General features: G+C 39.3%; 1 long non-coding RNA gene across 3 annotated transcripts in view; it reads left to right on the top strand.

Annotated features, from left to right (window-relative positions):
• Positions 1-21,568, top strand: part of LOC131490345 (uncharacterized) — a 135,489-nt gene that overhangs the window by 30,674 nt on the left and 83,247 nt on the right. For all 3 annotated transcript variants that reach the window (XR_009251046.1, XR_009251048.1, XR_009251047.1), the window contains exons 3-5: positions 14,268-14,400; positions 15,018-15,284; positions 21,112-21,202. This is a non-coding gene — a long non-coding RNA (uncharacterized LOC131490345). The remainder of the gene's footprint in view (positions 1-14,267; positions 14,401-15,017; positions 15,285-21,111; positions 21,203-21,568) is intronic.

The raw sequence follows: 21,568 nt of genomic DNA, 5'->3' as shown, positions 1-21,568 counted from the left end.
GTCTAAGTGAAGCATGGTCATTGCATTAATTAGGATATTGCTCTGGCTGTTTAATAGTGATCAGAATTAATGGACAGAAGTTCATTTCTTTATCACATAAAATTCTAAACTAGTAGGAGTGTAAGCTTAGCTTCATGAGAGCACCTTGGTGCCAGGTTCCTTCTGTCTGTTGCTGTCATCTCCTTAGGAATTGCCCTCATCTTCATGTTTGAAGCTGACTCGCTACCACTAAACCTTTGTGCTTGCTGAAGGGAAAGCATGAGGCAGTGGAGAGCATACAACTTTTTTTTTTTAAGATTTTATTTTTAAGTGATCTCCATACCAAATGTGAGGCTTGAACTCACAACCCTGAGATCAAGTTGCATGCTCTACCGACTGAGCCAGCTAGTCACCTCCATACAACTTGTTTTCTTTTTTTTTTTTCCTTTTAAGTAGGCTCCATGCCCAACTTGGGGCTTGAACTCATGACCCTGAGATCTAGAGTCACATCCTCTACTGACTGAGCTAGCCAGTCACGCCTCACCCCCCGATTATAACTTTTTTTTTTTTTTTTTTTTTAAACGTTTTTAATTTATTTTTTTGGGACAGAGAGAGACAGAGCATGAACGGGGGAGGGGCAGAGAGAGAGGGAGACACAGAGTCGGAAACAGGCTCCAGGCTCCAAGCCATCAGCCCAGAGCCCGACGCGGGGCTCGAACCCACTGACCGCGAGATCGTGACCTGGCTGAAGTCGGACGCTTAACCGACTGCGCCACCCAGGCGCCCCGTATAACTCTTTTTTAAAGGAATAATCTAGAAATTGCCCACACGTCTCCAATCACATCCTATTGGCCAGAACTTAGTCACATGGCTACACGTAGGAACAAGGGAGGCTGGGAAAGGTGGCTCCTACTTTGGTGATTATGTATCCAGATAAAATTCAAGGGAGTTCTATTATAGAAAGGGAAGAAGAAGAGAATGAATATCAAGTAGCAATTAATCTCTCCAGTAGTGGTTCCATTCTCCTTTCCAGCAATTGTTTCAAGGTACACATGACACACTTTTGGCCAATGAGACAAGAAAAGATGTCAGGTGAGGACTTCTGGGAAAGTTTTCTTCTCTCCAGGAGAGACATGGCATCTTCTCTGGGGTTCTATCATGTTGGTGTGAACCTTAAAAAAGAGCAGTGGGCATCTTGCTACTGAGAGAAGAGCCAGCTTTTGAATAAAGCTTACAAAGTAAAGCTGGCAGAGGGAAAGATGGAAAGAACATATGTGCTTGATGAAGACCCAGAACCACTGGGTTAACCAGTCAGCCTGAAACTTCCCTGCCTACAGTACCCCTGTTATGTCAGATAAAAAATTCCTTCTTCTTTAAGCCACATTGGTTTTTCTATAGTTTGGAGCCAAACCATCCACATGAATAATGTGGCTTTCTAATTGTTTTTCTTTCTTTTTATTTTTGCATTGTTGGCATCTTTGTATTAGCCTAAAATCACAAAGTTAGTATGAGATACTCAGCCCCTTCCCTTTTTCCCCGGATAATTTCCTCCTAGCCTCTTGCTTACTGGCCAGGTCTGCTACCCAGCTGTCACCCTGAGACTTCCCTTAATTGCTTTCCTCATTGGAAACCACCATTTCCTGCATGCCAGTGCTTTTCCTTGGCTTATTCCTTTGTCTTGCAGAGGCATATTGCCAAGTAACTTCCTAAGAAAAGATGTGGGAAGTGAATTTTCTGAGTCCTTGCATGTTGGGATTGGTAGGCAGATTGGCTTCCTTCTCAGGTATGGCCTCTCCATGCATCCTTCAGGCTAGAATTACCTTCACTGTGTTTCTCTGGTTACAACTTTCTTCTTTGTCTTCCAGAAATTTATTGAAAGATTTAGATCACCGATGGCCCTTTCCTCATCTCTTGATTGCTCCTCAATTATACCTCTTTATTTCTTTATTGTCATTTTAATGAGGTCTTAAGAAAAAGATCACATAAATATGTCATTCCTCCATCTTGAAGCAGAAGTTTTATCCCCTTTTAATAAGACTAATAAATAATTCAGACTTTGAAACCAGGTCATTAGATTGGATAATTCATGTTTCAGTATTCTGTGAAAGAACATCATCTTACTATTTCTCAAAAAAACACTTTTTTCAGCACGGTCAAGATAAAATTAAATGAACAAACTGTATTTGTCTGGGAATTTTCACCCACTCACTTTCCTGAATTTTCTTCAAATTACAATCAGGGAACTAGAGTTTCTACTGCCTATTTTCCATTAGTTATGAAAAAAAAAAAATTTTTTTTTAACCATTACTGCCAAAAGTGTGGCTGAACATCCAGGTCACTAGAAATTTACAGTTCTAAAACATGTGTGTGTGTGTGTGTGTGTGTGTGTGTGTGTGTGTTAAAATAGTTTTTCACTATTCAATTGAAATTCAGTATTTTTTTCAATAATTACATTGAAAAGAAAGAAAAGAGCTCTTAACTTTCATAAACACGTCAAATAAACGTAAGAAAAAGCCCATGTCAACAGATATAATGGAAAGAACATGTAAACAGTAATATCAAAATGATGAATATTAATGGACCACTTAAATGAGCTCATATGTAAAGGCTGCAAATCAGCCTTTCTTGAGAGCCTACTATGTGCTTTGTAACTTTCATATGTTTCATGATAATTGCTCTCAGTCTTGTGAGGATCTTATTTCTATTGCTAAAGAAACAGACTAAAGTAATTACCTTACATAAAGTCACACAGGAAAGAATTGGTTGGGTCAGGGTTCATGTCCACTTTTGCTGAACCCCAAAGTCTGTGCCCTTTGCACTTCATCATTCTGTAACATAGGTGAGTGCATCCATTCCAATCTGTATTCATTTCCTAGGACCTTTGTAACAAAGTGCCACAGATGGGTGTCTTAAAACAACAGAAAGTCATTCTCTTACAGTTTTGGGGGCTAGAATTCAGAAATGCAAGGTGTTGGCAGGGTTGTGCTCTCTCAAAGGCTCTTGGAGAGAATCCGTCCCATGCTTTTCTCTTAGCTTCCGGGGTCATAGGCAATCCATGGTGTTCCTTGGTATACAGCTGCTCATCACTCTGCTTTTTTTCTTCTGTGGTCATATGGCATTCTCCCTGTGTGTGTTTGTCTTCAAATGGTCATCTTCTTATAAGGATGTCAGTCAGAATTGATCCAGTACTTCCCCCCCCCGCCCCGGACCCCCTGATCCCCAGCTCAAGTATGACCTCATCTTAGGTATTTATTTAATAATTTACGGGGCGCCTGGGTGGCTCAGTCGGTTAAGCGTCTGACTTCGGCGCAGGTCATGATTTCGCAGTCTGTGAGTTCGAGCCCCGCGTCGGGCTCTGGGCTGATGGCTCACAACCTGGAGCCTGCTTCCGATTCTGTGTCTCCCTCTCTCTCTGCCCCTCCCCCATTCATGCTCTGTCTCTCTCTGTCTCAAAAAAAAAAAAAAAAAAAAAAAAGTTAAAAAATTAAAAAAAAATAATTTACTTTTTATTTTATTTTATTTTATTTTATTTTATTTTAATCCCAGTTAGTTAACATATAGTGTAATAATGGTGTCAGGAGTAGAATTTAGTGATTCATCACTTACATAGACACTCAGTGCTTACCCCAACAAGTGCCCTCCTTAATGCCCATCACCCATTTAGTCCATCCCCCAACCCAACACCCCACCAACAACCCTCAGTTTGTTCTCTGTACTTAAGAGTCTCTTATGGTTTGCCTCTCTTGCTGTTTTTATCTTATTTTTCCTTCCTTTCCTCTATGTTCATCTGTTGTGTTTCCTAAATTCCATATATGAGTGAAATCATATGATATCTGTCTTTCTCTGAATGACTTATTTCACTTAGCAGAATATACCCTAGTTCTATCCATGTTGTTGCAGATGGCAAGATTTCATTCTTATTGATTGCCAAGTAATAATCCAACTAATTATATTTTTAACTTCCAAAGGTCACATTCTGAGGTCCAGGGAGTTAAGATTTCAACATATCTTTTTGGGGTGACACAATTCAACCCATAACATTATATAAGTTGGGTTTTCTCCTCTATAAAGGCTCTATTTCAACCATTTGCTCATGAATAAAGATAGTATTAGTGTTGAGGAAGAAAAGTTTTCCATTACCCTTCAAAGTTCTTTTGGCTGGTCTAAAAATTAAGTTGACATGAGACAGATTAACAGTAGCAAATAAAATTTGATTACTTATGTACAGAGGCTCTATAAGAATATAAGGCCCACAAGCAGTTAGACAATGAAGGCTTCTATGACTTCCAGAGCTAAGGACAAAAAGGTAGGGGTGTGGGACCTCAAAGGGAAGACAGTTCACAGGAAGATAAAAAAGAATAAATATTTGATAAACAAATGTTGGCTGGGTCACACAGGAATAGTTGGACATAGAAAGGAATTTTAACAGACTTTGCTAAGCTTCTCCTTGTCTACCATACCTACTTTATATACACTGTAGTTATCCATTACAATAGCTCCTTTCCAGAAGCAGGTCCTCTAACTAAATTCTTTCAGGCAGTTAGGGGGAAGATCAAGGGTTCTTACTGAGCCTTATGTTTTTTTGTTTGGTTTTTTAAATATCAGCCTAAAATAATCCATCTGCCAAAGAGACATATTGCAGGGTGGTGATTTTGCTCCCCTACATTAGCTAAAAATTCCAACATAAAATTAGCTTACACAATATTCTAAAAATATGGTAAAATTATTATTGAAAGAAACCTGATTTGTAAGTGTTAAATCTGTATTAGAATCATATTATTGAAATATTTCATTTCAATGGACAATTTTTATTTGTGTTAAATTTTTCACACGTTAAAATATACCCAGGAGTTATTGTTATCACATTAGAAGTAATTGAACTACATTAATTCCTCCAAAAGAGTCTCGCCAAAAGTGATTTCAGGGTATATAAACAATGCATTGTGATGACAACTAGGTCTTTTAGAATGTAAAGATTACCTTCAGTATACTGCCCTTTTTGTAGACTCTGAAGCATGACTAAAATAAGTGTGGAGCTCATCTCAATGCCAAGTCTAATTATTATCACTTAAATATTTAAAGTTTTATTGTTTCATTGCTGATGGTTCTTCCAGAAACTTCTAGCTGCTCATTGACACTAGATGTACGTGCTGTGTACTAATGTTTTATTTCTTTGAATAAACAGTAGATTTTTTTTGAGAGAGAGAGAGAGGGAGCACAAGCAGGGGAAGGGCAGAAAGACGGGGACAGAGGATCCAAAGCAGGCTTTGTGTGGGCTTTGCATGGGCTTTGTGCTGACCACAGCAAACCCGATGTGGGACTGGAACTCAAAAACCGCAAGATCAGGACCTGAGCCCAAGTTGGATGCTCAACTGACTGAGCCACCCAGGTGCCCCTGCATAGATAGTAGATTATACCAAAGATTAAGACAGGGGTATTTCACAAATGCAAATAAATAAAGGATGATTTTGATGATTAAGGTACCTACTGTATTCTTTATAAAAGGGAATGTCTACGGAATTTGAATTCCCCTGGCTGGAACAATGATCTCTCTAGACTATAGCACAGGGCCCCTTTCAGGTGTCTAAAATTATCAAGAGGGACAAAGTCATAGTTACAAAAGGGCACACATTTACATGTGCCTTGCATAAATCATTTTGCTCATGCTGCAGTTCTGTTACTTCTGTGGTTTCATTTCCCTTAACTTACTATCGATCACCAACCCCCTTCTTCCAGAGTGACAGTTTTAGTGTGAGGCAATATCATTTTCTGGTTATCCAAGTTGTTTTTCTAAGATTCCAGACATATGGAAGTTCATCCGTTTAGCAAAAGTAACCCGACTCCTCCCCAGGCCCTCCAGCTTTTCAACTGAGGAGTGCGAACATTTCTATTTAAAACGTACAGGCTCGGCCTGAAGCTCCTAGCCTGCTTGTAGGCAAGTCCACTTTCCTCCCCAGCTATTTCTGAGTATCCTTGGGGTGGGTGAGGGTTGCTTATCCTTTCCACATTCCACTCTGGTCATCACTTCTCACCTCCCTCCCACCACCCTCTGGGCTTCTTTGTCATTCATCGCTCCCATTTCACAAACATTTCTCCACAACTTGCCCCTCTCTCTGATCTGATCTCTTCCCCTCTTACTCCACGTGCAGAGCCCTTTCTCATATTTCTCAAAGGATGTAGAGCAAGGCGGCCATGTTAAACAAACTTTATCAAGGCTTGAAAATAACACAAAGGAACTATTTTACAGAAAAGGGAAACTGAAGCCTGGATTACCTATTACTGTCAGTAGCATCCATTGGCCACACCCTTCAGTTGGGGTTTCCTTGGGCCATCTGTTCTCTATCCGCCCCCCTCCCAGAGCCCCACCCCCAGCCCACCTCTGTGTTGTCTGAGCCCACTTCCTCCTTTTCAGTTGCCCCACCTCCACCACCTTCAGGTAAAGGAAACAAATCTAATAATAAAAAAAAAAAAAAAAAGAAAGAAAGAAAGAAAGAAAGAAAGAAAGAAAGAAAGAAAGAAAAAAAAAAAGAAAAAAAAAGCTGTTCTCCAAATGAAGACCCCCCCCCGCCCTTCTCTTACATCCTTGAAAGGCACATTAATAACAGCATTACATTCTCAAACAGCACCTACCAACCCATCCCAGTCTGAACCACAAGCATTGGGATTACTCAACTGCTAGCTCTCCCTGAGAACAATGGACAGAAAGGACTCATGAAAGGTCCCTCCTGGAACAAAATAAAGGTCTCTTTCAAGCTTTTGTGCAGAATGCAGACACTGCTCCAGTTTTACATCAGCACTTTAAAATTCTTCCTGCTACCAATATGTGTCAACACTACCTACTGAAGATCTATTATGGGTTAGGTACTACCGTGTTAGTGACGTGAGAGGTTCCAAAGAATAGGGACTTTCCCTGGCCTCCGGAGCTTCCATCAGTGGGACCACTCACTGAAAATGGATTCCAGTCCTGGTTCAGTCGTGTGTTAGCTGTGTGTCCTCGGATAGGTCACCTGAACTCTCAGAACTTTTGTAATTGCCACCTTTCGAATGGGGAGGAAAATACTAGCCTCCGATATGCTTTCAGGGTTTTGCAGGAAGTGAGAATATAAGAAAGTAAGCACTTATAAAATTGTATGCAAATGCACACTGTTATGATTACTAAGTCTCAATCTATCCTAAGAGATTCTTAGGATGAGCAGTTGTCCTGTGGAAAGTAGTTTTTGTGGATTCTGGGATGTTTCTGGAAGCTGGTTGGAAGCTGGAAGGAAGAAAGAGACACCTTTGAACACAGTCATATATAATATCCAAAGTGATTATGCCAGGGTCCCAGTGTATGGAGGTATTAAAAATAAAATAACAAACAATTCTTTAAATGAGATACAATAATAATTAAACTCCAAAAGGAAGCCCAAGGAGTGAGCTCTGTAGGTGAGCACTGAGCATAAAAATTGGAGCTCCAGTCTCCTGGGTGCAAAACCTTCCACTATCAGCAGGACTTCGATGGAGATACTGAAATTTTCTTTGCCTCTATTTCCTCATTTGTAAAAAAAAAAAAAAAAAGTGCCATTACAGCTCCCATTTCATAGTATTTCTGTGAGGATTAATTAAGCTAATACGTGTAAGGCCTGTAGAAGTTAGTTTACATGAGAAATGGCATAACACAACAAATGTTAACCACTGTTATATCTGGAGAGTTTAATGATGGTTTGCCCCAGATTTGAGACTTTTCTTTTTTTTTTTTTTTTAATGTTTACTTATTTTTGAGAGAGAGAGAGAGACAGAGTACGAGCAGGGAAGGGAGAGAGAGGGAGATACAGAATCCGAAGCAGGCTCCAGGCTCTGAGCGGTCAGCACAGAGCCCGATGTGGGGCTCCAACCCGCGAACCATGAGATCATAACCTGAGCCGAAGTCAGATGCTTAACTGACTGAGCCACCCAGGCACCCCTGAGGAGACTTTACTACTTAAGGTCAGAATGCTTAACTGAAACCTTTGAGTGTGATGATTGTATTTTATTTATTTATTATTGTTGTTTTAAGTAAGCTCAATACCCAGTGCGGGGCTTGAACTCACAACCCCAAGATCAAGAGTCACATGCTCTACTGACTGAACCAGGCTGTCACCCCTATGATTGTACTTTATGTGTCTGCTAGTGAATGATGTGAACTAACCCCAATAATCCTTCCCTTCTCATTCTACCTTGCAAGGTCCTTCAGCGTAAGCCATTGTACATCTATTGATTACTGTTGGACAGCTATAAAACGTCTCAGTTTTTATTCACTCTCTCCTCATTTGTGCACCAGATATCATGCTGTCACTGTGGCTCTCTTTGTAACAGTATTCCGCTTGTGTCTCCAGAGACAGGGCTGAGAAAGAAGTAGAATTGTCTTAGAAACAAAGCTTTCATTGAATATTCTCAAATGCTGTGTATGTATGTGTGTGCGCATGTATGTGTGTTCTCTGTTGTTTTGTTGACTCATATCCAGCTGGTGGTCAGCTTTTCTTCCTAGACTTTCTTCCTTGGTTCCATCTGACCAATGCTTTCCCGGTTTGTGTGTTTATGGAATTTATTCGTTCCTTATCCACAAAAATCTACCTCTGTAACCTCAAAATGTATGTGGGTGTGCCTGTCAGGGACGAACAGTAGAGCGTTGTGTCTTGGAGCCAACCTATACTCCGTATGAGATCCCAGGACAAGAGCATTTACTCTGGGCCAAATGTCATTTACAAATACAAAAAGCTGGTCCCTTAGTTGAATGACCTCCAGACTCTCTGGGGTGAGGAAATGGGCAAGGTTGGTAGGCAGTTTCAGGTTGAACCTGTTTGGTTTCTTTTCGCTGCGGCAAGGTGACCACGGTTTAGGGTTTTGCTTTCCCTGCTCTGGAGTTTGAGAGCTTCCCTGGTGAACTTGGAGGTGAATGAGGTAACTGTCTCACTTTATCCTAACAGGGGCTGCTTTGTAACCCAGACAGCCAGTCTAGTATTCTAGCGAGCCAGGGGCATGTTCTCAAAGAGACACACATACTCGCGAGAGCATCACCTTCCCTGTGCCAAAGTACCTGGTGAGCTTCAGAATCATAAATCAGCCGTGTGCAATGCCAACAAAGGGAACTAACCTGTGACTCAGTATTTTTAACAGAATGCAAGAACCTGCGATGTGTTTGTCTGCTCTGGGATCATCTGGAACCCTCTTTCACAACACTGATGCTGAGAAGCATATGCTTCCTTGCCTTCCTTTCCTGTTTCTAGAACTCCTTTGATTGGCATTTTCCAGGACTACACCCCCCCCTCCTTTCCTTTCTTCTTGTCTTTAGTTTTAACTTTATACCTCCCTTTTTAAAATGCACATTATGTTCATACAATATGTGGTGTATTTAGAAATTTTATCCTGCTTTTCTTTAAACTTAGTGTATTTTGAGCATTCCCCCATGAAATTAAATTTTTTTGGAAACATAACTCTTGATGATTATATAATATGAGAACTTATGTACTATGATTCTTTAACTGTTATTTTTTTTTGACATTTGGACTGTCACTTTTCAATATTGCATTTAATTCAGATGTTGGCTAGCTCTTTTATCTGTGTGGGATGACTCCGGGCAAGTCCCCTGCTAACTATGACACAAAATTTTAAAAAGTCATATTAATTGATAAATTAATAAAAGTGTGCCATTCAGGTAGGCCTGCTGTAGGGAAGAAAATATTTTTCCCCTATCCATCTTAGTTTTAGTGGCTGGGCCCTGCAAATCAGACTGACAAATTGATTAACAAGAGAAAAATGGAGGTTTACTAACGTGTGCATTGTACACGTGGGAGTACTCTGTGATGAGTAACTCAAAGAGAATTTATTTAGCATTTAAAAAAATTTTTTTTAATGTTTATTTATTTTTAAGAGACAGAGAGAGACAGAGTGAAAATGGCGGAAGGGCAGAGAGAGAGGGAGACACAGAATCCGAAACAGGCTCCAGGCTCTGAGCTGTCAGCACAGAGCTGGATGCGGGGCTCCAACCCACGAACTGTGAGATCATCACCTGAGCAGAAGTCAGAGGCTTAACTGACTGAGCCACCCAGGTGCCCCTATTTAGCATTTAAAAAAATATTTATTCATTTTTGAGAGAGAATGGGGGTGGGGCAGAGAGAGAGAACCCCAGGCAGGCTCTGCGCTTTCAGTAAGGAGCCTGACATGGGGCTCGAACCCACAAACCATGAGATCACGACTTGAGCTGAAATCAAGAGTTTGATTCCTAACCAGCTGAGCCACCCACGCGCCCCTATGTAGCATCTTTTTTTTTTTTTTAATTTTTTTTAATGTTTATTTTTGAGACAGGGGGAGACAGGGTGCGAGTGGGGGAGGAGCAGAGAGAGAGGGAGACACAGAATCCGAAACAGGCTCCAGGCTCCGAGTTGTCAGCACAGAGCCCGATGCAGGGCTTGAACCCACTAACTGTGAGATCATGACCTGAGCCAAAGTAGGATGCCCAACCAACTGAGCCACCCAGGTGCCCCCTTATGTAACATCTTAATAATAATTCTGTAGAATAATTTTGTGGAAATGTGACAAGACAAAAGAAAATGACTCTGAGCTCCTAGTGGTGGCAAATTGCAAGAAAGCAAATAAATCGGGAAACTAAGGAAGATAAAGGCTAGTTAATAAAGTTTGTTATGTAGATTCCTCTGGCATCATCTCCAGGCTGATAAGGGCCTAGGGTTGTCTCTGGGGGTTAATTTCTCTCCTCTCTGGTAGAGATGGGAAGGAGGGGAGCACCTTTACAAACTGATGCCTTGCTTTTTGGCAAATGGGGGGAAAGCAGAGAGCTTTTCATGTATCTCTGTTCTCAGTGGTGCTCAAGATAATCCTTATGCCAAGTGGCACATTTTAGGGCACGTCCTACTACACTTCACTGTGCTTAATGCCAGTCATCTTCACTAGTGTGGGATCCTCTTCTAAGGAGACTTCTGCCTCTGAGGGCCAAACTTAACCGTCCTCATCTGAACCCATGAACCCCCCTGTACCAGTCACAACTGACAGAAACAGGTGGACATCGAGCCAAGTGCAGGCCAGAGGCAATGGTATGGGCCAGTGGGAGAGGACAGATGGGTCAAACTGAGAAACCATGAGAGCAGGAAGCAGTTACCTGAGGGAGGTAAAGGTGAGAAGATGCAGAGAGAGAAGTGATGAGGGAGAAAACACAGTGGGAGACAGAGAGCCTGGAGATTTGAGTTTCAAACCTGGTTCAGCCTCTTGACCTTGAGGAATTTACTTAACTCCTTCAAACCTCACTGTTCTCACCTGTAAATGGAGATAATCACACTTAGCTCATAGGCTTTGGGGGAGGATTAGAGATAGTGTGTATAGAGGGTATATGACAGAACCGGACCTCACCAAATGGTAGCTATTACTAAGCATAAAAGTATCTTTTAGAAAGGAAATAAATACAGTAGCATCTTCTAAAATCATCACTTATAATAAAGAATAAACTATATGGAGGAAGTAAAGAGTTTATACAACACAATAGCTAGATTTTAAGTTCTTAAAACATAGCCTGTTTTAATGACATGTTTATAGTCGGTACTTAGCACAGTGCCTGACAAATCTTAAGTGTTCAGTGAACGCGTATTGCCTTTAGCAAATAGCTTCAAAGCAAGATTTTTCTTGGACTCCAGTACCACTCAGATACCCAGTTGACTGAGCATTTTTACTGATTTAATCACCCTGCCATGACTTGCCTCAGTGTAACTCACTGAGCCCCTTGCATGAGGAATCACTGCTACAATTCGTTTCACTCTGAGAGGCTGGGGTTTATTAGGTCATTTTTTTTTCCTTCAGTCTATTCCCTATTCCTTTTCATTCTCATTTGCTCTGTAGTTTCTACCATATTTCACAAGCTACAAACAAAAGACCTTTCATAAAAGTAACTTCCTACTGTAACTTCTCCCCCCGAAATCTGCTGAGAAGACAAAAAACAATCACAAAAGAGATGAAAACACAAGCCAGGCTAGTTCCCCAAATCTTTAATAGGATACCAATATTGATATTAGGTGAAAAGTTTCCCCAAGGTCCTGGAAGTAACCCTTCACTCAAGGAAGGATGAGCCAGGGAGGGAGAGGGAACATTTCCATATCAAAGAGTGTGAGGTATGTAAACACCTGTTGTTTTTGTCTTCTCAGAGCAACAACACTCGCTACTCCAGGGAGCTGGTCTTCCCAGAGCCCATAGGATTCCCATGGGAATGATGATGGGGGTAGGCATTCCATCCAATCACGACTCCCCAGCCATGTTAACACAATGAGATTGGGCACTGACCCAAGCAAATCCAATCTTATTTATTTCAAGGGATTTGATATATGAAATATTGGGAAAGAGAGGGAGTCTCTCATTTTTATACCATGAATTATATGGTTATACATATGATTGGTAATGCCAGGAGTCATATTTTCTACATAGAATGCATTTATTTGTATCAGAAGAGAATTAGGTCACATAGGGGAACAGAGAGAAAAAAAAAAAAAAGCAGAGACAAACATAACCTGAGAGGAAAAGTGGGAAATATAATCTTGATGACATCATTTAAACACCTGAATGCAGCTGTGACTAAACCCTTTGTTTGGGAGAGTGGATCCTAAGAGTAGGAAATGAGTGCTAACGTCCCCACCTCCACCCACTTCTGGCTCCAGGCTTGGTAAGTTGGTAAAAATGTCTTATTAAAGAAAGAGGGAAGTTACTGTGCACAAATACAAGGAAGGAGGGGATGAGGAGCAGAAGTGGAAAAAGAATAATGAGAGAAGAAGATGATCCAGTCCTGTGATAGGAACCCCTCCTTAGAGCTTTTCAAATTTTAACCAGATTCAATGAAAGGTCATTAAATATCAACGTCAGTCCATTTCTGGGAGAAATTTTTAAAAAAATTTTTTAAAAAGGGTATGTGGTTTGTATGCTCATAGTTTTGTATCTATGACATATGGAGAAAGAGAGATACAGGATTTAGTTGATATTGTGAAGTCTTTGATCTTTTATAGGTCCTGAAGTTGACTGGGAACAAAACCAGTTATTTAGATCTTCAAAGGGCCAAGAGGCCTTAGCTAACATCTGAATTATAGATATGAAAAGAAAGAGGAAGATTCAAGACACACATAATAAGTGTTCCTAGGGAAGAGAACCAATATATATATATATATATATATATATATATATATATATATATATTCACAGTTGATAAAAGAAGATTCTCCTGAAAGAAGAAACCTAAATCTCCAGGTTAAAACAAGACATCAAGGAGTGGCTGAGTGGTTCGGTCAGTTGAGTGTCGGACTTCGGCTCAAGTCATGATCTCATGGTCCATGAGTTGGAGTCCCACATTGGGCTCACTGCTGTCAATGCAGAGCCCGCTTTGGATCTTCTGTCTTTCTCTCTCTGCCCCTCTCCTGCTTGCCCACATTTGCGCACGTGTGCGCCCTCTCTCTCAAAAATAAATAAGCATTAAAAAAAGAAAACATCAAGAAAACAGTGATAAGATCAAGACAAGATCAAAAAGTGATCAAGGTCAAGACATCTCCTGATGAATTTCAAGTATGAAAAAAGTGTTACAAGCATCCAGGAATGACTTGTCACCTTTAAAAAAAAATAATATATATCAGGCAAGCCTTGGATGTCTATCCACAGAGACACTAGAAACAAGGTAATGGAGCAGTGTTGCAAAGAAAAAAATATGATACAGAATTCTTAGCCTAGCCAGGATATCTTCCAAATGTAAAGCCTTGAGAAACACAATCTTAAATATGTAAGAGCTTTGTAAATTTTAGTATTAATAAAATGTTTCTGAAAAATCTACTTAAAAATAACCCTGCTATCTGAGAGAATAATGAAATTTAGAATTTATAAGTTAAGAAGCTACAATGGAGATAGATTAGCAATAAATACTGTAGTCTACTAAACAGAATTAAATAATTTAAAACCGTGGTACCCATTGCTCCTGAATATTGTGATTATGGCTTCTGAAAGAAATATGTTTTTATTATTTTATTTTATTGTTTTTAAAAATATTTATTTAAGTAATCTCTACACCAATGTGGGGCTCAAATTCATGACCTCGAGATCAAGAGTCGCACACTCTTCTGATGGAATTAGTCAGGTGCCCCTGTTTTTATTATTTTACACAATGAAAATATAAGAATAATTTGGCAATAATAGATGGAGATAAAAAAAAAAATCCCAGAATATGCCAACTAAAAGCAAAACATTTGTAGCTGGTTCACGGTGATAGACTAAACAGACATGTTCCCCTTCCTCCCCAGGATCCTCTGAGAAGGTGGAAAAGAAGCCGAAAGACAGTTCAATGGCAAGAGTGCTGGAAAGTGGAGAAAGAGCATAGACCACAAAGTTGGAAGTATTCATGGAAGACAGAAGAGTTTGCAGGGACAAAAAAAAGTAAGTAATACCACAACCCCAAATATCAGAAGTAAGAGAGATTTGTCCCTGGGGAAGCATCTGGAGAGGCTCTACGCTCAGAGACAAGAAATCTAACACAGTGGGGACACCTGGGTGGCCCAGTCAATTAAGCAACCGCCTTCTGCTCAGGTCACAATCTCATGGTTCATGGGTTTGAGCCCCACATTGGGGACTGTGCTGACAGTGCAGAGCCTGCTTCAGATCTTCTGTCTCCCTCTCTCTCTGCCCCAACCCTGTTCTCTCTCTCTCTCCCCAAAATAAATAAACATTAAAAAAAAAATTAAAGGGGCGCCTGGGTGACTAGGTTGAGCGTCAGACTTCGGCTCAGGTCGTGATCTCAAGTTCCTGGGTTCAGGGCCCGTGTCGGACTCTGTGCTGACAGCTCAGAGCCTGGAACTTGCTTCAGATTCTGTGTCTCCCTCTCTCTCTGCCCCTCCTCTGCTTGCACTCTGTGTCTCTCTCTTTCAAATGTAAAATAAACATTAAAAAATTTGTTTTAATTAAAAAAACATCCAGCACACTTGGAGAGGCGGTGACATCAGGCCAGGTCTAGCCTTTGAGGGGACTGGCAGCTTCTATTTCCTTTCCTCTTGGAGCTCTTGGAACCCAGCTACCTCTCCGAACCCAGAAACCGCTCTGTAAAAAGCACAGGCCACGTGGGAAGGCCACCTGAAGGTGCTACAGTCAACAGACCCAGCTAAACTTCCAGCCCCCAGCCAAGTGCCCGAGAGTGAGCCATCTGAATGACACAGCCCTCAAGAAAGCTCAGAAGAATCCGAGTCAGCTCACCTCTCACAGAGCAGAAGCCTGACCCAGCAGAGCCCAGTCAACCCACAGAATCACTGGAAATTGTACAACTGTATGTAAGTGTTGAAAATACTAATAATGAAAGAGACTACTATAATGAATACATATTGAGAGCTGAAAAGGGAAGGAGACTTAAAAGATATGGAAGGAATCAAGACAGCAATATACTTTAAAGTGTTAATTATAACCTCCAGAAAAACAAACCCAGAAAATCTTAAGTTATTTCTGGAAAGTGGGACTACGGGTAGGAAAAATTCAGAAAGTAGTTTATATTTTTTATTATACACTCTTCTTTGTTTTTCCTTTTTTTTCTTTTGCCATGTAAGTCTACTTCCTTATGATTATTATTTTTTAATTTTTTAAATGTCTTTATTTTATTTTTGAGAGAGACAGAGCACTAGTCAGGGAGTGGCGGGGGGTGGGGGGTGACACAGAATCTGAAGCAGGCTCTAGGCTCTGAGCTGTCTGTCTGCACAGAGCCTGACGCTGGGCTTGAACTCACAGACTGTGGGATCATGACCTGAGCTGAAGTCGGATGCTTAACTCACTGAGCCACGCAGGCGCCCCTACTTCCTTATTATTTTTAAGAAACCTAGTTAGAAAGTTATATTTAATGCATAAAAATAAAGGAAAGAAATAGAACAAAATAGTTTCTTCCTTTTAAAAATTTTATCAATTTATATTATTATATATAATAAATGTAAATAAGTATAATATAAAAATATTTTAAAAATCAATTTATATGTATAAAGACTGATTAGGTGAAAATACAAAACCCAACCACCTGTACACTGAAAATAAAAGATGTCAGAAAGACTAAAAATGAAAGAAGGCAAAAGTGTAGTCAGCCAATTCAAGAAAAAGAAAGTAATAGCGAGATGTTTAATTTAAGGCAAAAAGAAATACGTAAGACAAAGAGGTTCACTTAATAATAATTAAAGATATTTATGCGCAATGAATAAGTAAACATCATGGAACTTTATACAACACATAAAGCATCAAAATATATGAAGCACAAACTTCAAGAATAAGAAGCAACAAAAATATAAAAACTGAACAATTAACACCCTTTTCTCAGATAGTATTAAGAAAAACTAAGATAAAAGAGGATAAAATAATGATTAAAAGGTTAAATAGGTATGTGTTAAAGACTACGAGGGGCACCTGGGTGGCTTAGTCAGTTAAGCGTCTGACTCTTGGTTTCAGCTCAGGTCACAGTCTCGTGGTTTGTGACATCAAGAGCCCCGTGTCGAGATCTGCACTGACATTGTGTGGCCTACTTGGGATTCTCTCTCTCCCTCTCTTTCCATCCCTCCCTGACTCATGCACGCACACGCGCTCTCTCTCAAAATATATAAATAAACATTTAAAAAAAAGATTATGAAAAAATAGAAGAAACTTTTCTTGCTCTTAACAAGAGTTTAGGGAAAGGGGCAAGGAGATGATAAACTTTGCATTTATACATCTTTAGTATATTGTCATACTTCATATAGCAAACATTTATACATTATTGTTGAAATATGAAAAACATCAAATAGAGAAAATTTAGAACAGTTTATAAACCTGGGTACATTTTCTTTCTTTCTTTCTTTATTTTTTTTTTTAATTTTTTTTTTTAATTTATTTTTTTTTTAACATTTATTTATTTTTGAGACAGAGAGAGACAGAGCATGAATGGGGGAGGGTCACAGAGAGAAGGAGACACAGAATCTGAAACAGGCTCCAGGCTCTGAGCGGTCAGCACAGAGCCCGACGCGGGGCTTGAGCCCACGAACCGTGAGATCATGACCTGAGCCCAAGTCGGACGCTTAACCGACTGAGCCACCCAGGCGCCCCTGGGTACATTTTCAAACACATTTTCTTTGAAAACATTAAGAAATTATTACTGTGGTTTACTGTAAATATTGCACAAAGAACACCTCAAAAATATCCCCAAAGAAGAGAGTATGGCCTGCTTTTTTCTTCTGACAGAAATGTAATTTAAAAAATGTAATAAAAAAGATAATTAGCAATAAAAGTGACTGGGCAAAGCAAAGCTCAACAGATTGGAAATTTTATGATGATCAGTAGAAAAGAATAAAATAGTAGTAATAATGATAATATTGGAAATAGTAATAATACAGATCAAAACACATGAGGCAAAATATACCAAGAGGAAACTTCATGACCTCCAATGCCTTCATTCCTTATCAAGGAAAAGGAAGAATTTTTCAATAAGTAAACAACTAAAAAAGTTGTTTAAAGAATGACAAGAATATTCCAAAGAAAGAATAGCAACGAAACAAATGAACTAGAAAACGTGTTACATAACTAACCAGTTCTTAGAACACAAGAACTAAACAAAACCTACCCCAGGAAGTGTAATAAAGGTACTTAGGCCATCATGGGAAAAATTGGAGAAAGCATAAATACACAGAAAACAAGGAAGGAGGAAAATCCAGACCGGCCCCACCATTCCACCCGCTAGTCTGTAACTCATGGTAAGGACTCCATTTCTTCAGGTGCTTCATTTGTGAGAGTTACAGTTCAGGAGACTCTGGAATTAACCCTTATAGATGAAAATGCTGAGCAGTGAGTGGAGAGTAAAACAATAGCCATATTGATATGAAGTCCTAGGGGCAGGATGTTTCTGTGGTAGTGCTTAAGATTAAGAGACACACAATAGTTAGTAAACTAAGAAAACCTGACTTCCAGCAACAGGTTTTGTTATGGAGAAAAACGAAATCCTCATCTGATTGGCTGTCCATCAACCAGACGCTCAGGCACCATTTGAAATGGTGGATGAAGCTACAATTGATGTGATCAGCAGTAGACAAGAGGCATCTGCTCAAAGTCAAACAGAAAACTGTGCTACTTCTTTATTCTGGAGTATGACGTCATTATCGTATTCTTATGTTGGGAAAATATGATTTAATTCAGCCACATCTTGGTAGGTTTTCCTGAACATCACTTTTATTTCTCTATAGGAGATAAATTATCTGGTATATGTGCATAAGCAAAGTGCATTTCTTTTGGTTTTCTTTCATTAAGTTCAATGGTCACAGAAGTAAAAATCAACAAGAAAAAGAATCCATTCTAAGAAAATGCTACTTTTTCCCATAAGTAGTGTGCTCATTCAACTTTTTATAATTTCATTAGGGTTAACAACAACAACATTTATATGCCTTTCTTCACAAAATAAAAATCAATGTTTTCTTTGTATCATTATTAAAACTAAGGTTTAATTCATAATCTTCTGTGTGTGTATATAGGTCTATGAAAGAAAAAAACACGTAAGGGAAATTGATTCTAGAATCTGGATAGTCGTTCCTACATATTATGGATCTTCATGTTCAAATACATTTCTAGTTTAAATTCCAAGTATTTTGGTTATTTAGAATTTAGAATTTGGGGGTACCTGCCCGGCTCAGTCGATAGAGCATGCAACTCTTGATCTTACGGTTATGAGTTCAAGCCTCATGTTGGGTGTAAAGATTACTTAAAAATAAAATCTAAAAAAAAAATTATTTAAAATTTCATTAGTAATTATGTTAGAGTATTGGGCTCTGAAAATGTGCTCTATATACTTTCCACTCTTAAATTTTATCAATAGGTTCTTTCTTGCCTGATAATAAATTCCACTGACACTGGAAAGGTATCCATGTGAAAGGTATAACATTCAATATGCAGCTATTGGGGTGCCCAGGTGGCCCAGGTGGCTCAGTCTGTCAAGCGTCCAACTTCAGCTCAGGTCATGATCTCGCGGTTTGTGGGCTTGAGCCCTGCATTGGGCTCTGTGCTGACAGCTCAGAGCCTGGAGCTGCTTCGGATTCTGTGTGTGTGTCTCTCTCTCCCTGCCCCTCCCCAACTTGCACTCTGTCTTTCTCTCAAAAATAAATGGACATTAAAAAAAATTTTTTTTAATGCAGCTATTAAGGTACTTTGTTCATTTTATTATTGTAGCCTCCATAATCTACCTTATTTGTTTCCTGTGTGATTTATGAAAGACTGAAAACATATTTTAAAATATCCTGTATGTCAATATTATATCTATTAATTTCTGTTTTGGTTATTATATATTTTAACACAATCTTATTCACAGTTCAAAGGAATATGAACTATAACCTTTATTAACATATTCGACAGTGGCTTCCTTTCAGGAGTAGAACTGGGTCCATGGCCAGAGCAAATGCAGAACTAAACTTTTAACTTTATAATATTCTGTATTATCTCTGCTTCCCAACCCTGTCCATGTTGTTTCTATTTTTCAAAGATAAAGAAATAGGCAAAATATAAAATAAAGTAAAATAAAACAGTCATTTGTATGTTAATGCTTTATGCTTTTACCTCTACGCTGCATGATATTGGTATGATATTTCTTGCTTTATGTATTTATTCTTTGCATAGGATTGCCTGATAAATATTTGGCCATCTTACAGTTTATATCAGAAACTATAGGATCATCCAATGTTACAAAATTTGTTACTATAGGGGCCCTTGGGTGGCTCAGTCTGTTGAGAGTCTGACGTTGGCTCAGGTCATGATCTCGCAGTTGGTGAGTTCGAGCCCCACATCAGGCTTGCTGCTCTCAGCACTTAGTTGGTTCGGATCTTCTGTCCTCCTCTCTTTCTGTCCATCCCCTGCTCATATTCTCTCTCTCAAAAATAAATAAAACATTAAAAACAAATTTTTAAAAAAAGGAGAAAATTTGTTACTATAACATTATATTGTTAAACAAGGAGGCCGTCGGATTGAAGTGGCTCTTAAGCCCTGTGGCCTGCACAAGCAAACCAAAACCTAATCCTGGAAATACTTCAAGGTACAAAATTGAAACCTAAGGACAGCCAATCACAGTCAAGTAGGCTTTCAGATATAACCAATCAATGATTTCCTTTCTTTGCCTTTGCACTCTATGTAATTCTTTCCCTGAGCTTCCTGATGGAGCGTCCCTAAATACTTCTTGTTTGGCACTGACAGATTTGAATTGATTTTTCCTCAAATGAACTCTTAAATTTTTTTATATACTTCAAGTCATCTTTTAACAATATTAATAAGTCCAGTAAGTCTTTTATATTTATTTTTGAGAGAGACAGAGACAAAGAGACAGTGTAAGTGGGGGAAGGGGCAGAGAGAGAGACAGAGACAGAATCTGAAGCAGGATCGAGACTCAGAGCTGTCAGCACAGAGAGCGACCTGGGACTCAAATCCACAAACTGCGAGATCATGACCTGAGCTGAAGTGGGACATTTAATAGACTGAGCCTCCCAGATGCCCCTAATGTTTTTTTATTTCTGAGAGAGTGAGCCAGGGAGGGGCAGAGAGAGAGGGAGACAGAGGAACTGAAGCAGGCTCAGCACTGACAGCAGAGAGCCCAATGCAGGGTCTGAACCCACGAACTGTGAGATCATGACCTGTGCCCAAGTCAAATGCTTAACTGACTGGGCCACCCAGGCACCCCTATTCTTTATTTTTTTAAAAGAACGACCCCTATAGTTCTAAAAGAACCTTTTTTTTTTTTTTTTAGTAGGCTCCACACCCAATGTGGGGCTTGAACTCACAATATTCAGGTCAGCGGTTGCATGCTGTACCCACGGAGCCAGCAAGGCACTCCTCCAATACATCTTTTTTTTTTTTTTTTTTCCCAATACATCTTTTAAAAAGCAGTATATGCTAGAGGGCATTCAATACAATTCAGAAAACTAGGAAAAGAAAGACACTGTCTTAATCATGTTACCTTTACTCTTTTCTGTCACTTAATTTTAGGGTGTCCCTATTAATACCATAGAGTTGGAGATGGATGCTGTCTTCTGATTCAGTCTGGGAATCTTTATCTTTTCATAGGAAGTTTAACCTATTTATACTCATTGGTATAACTAATATGGCGATCTTTCTGGTTATTTTCAGGCGATTCAAACAAATCTGCATTTCTGTAAATGACAAAGCCGAAAGAGATATGGAGCCCTCCTTAACTCTCCAACTCTATTCAAGATAAAAGGTATAGACTTTTGCATTTCTTAAACAATGGGTTCCCTTACCTTTACTACTCTAATAATCCAGGGGGTTGTTACTTAAATATTTTTATATCATGTGTCTTTTCCTTCAATAGCTCCATGAATACAGGTACAAAAATTCTTCATAAAATATTAGCAAAGAGAATTCAACACTTAAGAAAAGGATAATATATCATCACAAAGATATGCAAGAGTGGCCTAACAGTCAAAAAATGAATCAGTGTAACTCACTGTATTAACAACAATGCAAAGAGGAAAAATACTGTATGAACATTTCAAAAAATGCAAAAAAGGGCACATGTTTGATCTTGTATTACAGTCCCACTAACACCTGAAGCTGTTTTTGTTTG

Source organism: Neofelis nebulosa, chromosome 11 (assembly GCF_028018385.1).
Source record: "Neofelis nebulosa isolate mNeoNeb1 chromosome 11, mNeoNeb1.pri, whole genome shotgun sequence".
Lineage (NCBI taxonomy): Eukaryota > Metazoa > Chordata > Mammalia > Carnivora > Felidae > Neofelis > Neofelis nebulosa.
This window is presented reverse-complemented; position numbering and strand designations above follow the sequence as displayed.